Genomic DNA, 697 nt, shown 5'->3' on the forward strand with positions numbered 1-697 from the left:
TGAATATCTTACCTAAACATTACTTATTCAGGCAAATTGAAATGTTTCAGTAATGTGGGAACCAAAAGGATTTTGACCATTTCTGGAAATCACTCCATTTTAAATAGATAGGTATATGGAGAATTACTGGGATGATATTATATAACGAGTAAGAATTTTATGAAAATTAATACAAACTAAGGAGTGGGTATGTTGAAGATCACCCTAGTAGTGAGAATAAAACAAGGAATGTACATCCACTATAGTGAACTTTAAAGGCACTGAAATAAAATATATTTAAGAAGACAAAAGAAGATGCAGTGATCTCCTGCAGTCATAGTGTCTGAATTAATCCTTTCAAATGATTATAATATTGAAAGTGATCAATACAAATTCAATACCATCCACATCAAATTTCCAATGATATTCTTCATAGAATTTGAATTACTTTCATTATTTGAAAACATTTTTCAAACTTTAAGATGTTAGGTTAAGTAATACTAAGCCGTATTGATTAATTCCTACTATTGGAGACAATTGCTCGGCCGTCTTGTCAAACAATGTTTTTTGTTGATGAGTCTTCACTACATGGCCAGAGCTTAGGAATCTCCTGGTCTAGTTCAAGATTTGATAAAAGATTGGCTAATTCTTCTTTGGTAATAAGTCTTTCCTTTGAAAATAGTATTTATCTATTTTGTTGTTGTTGTTGTTGTTGTTG

The sequence above is a fragment of the Grammomys surdaster genome, unplaced genomic scaffold (genome assembly GCF_004785775.1).
Source record: "Grammomys surdaster isolate TR1022 unplaced genomic scaffold, NIH_TR_1.0 133099, whole genome shotgun sequence".
Lineage (NCBI taxonomy): Eukaryota > Metazoa > Chordata > Mammalia > Rodentia > Muridae > Grammomys > Grammomys surdaster.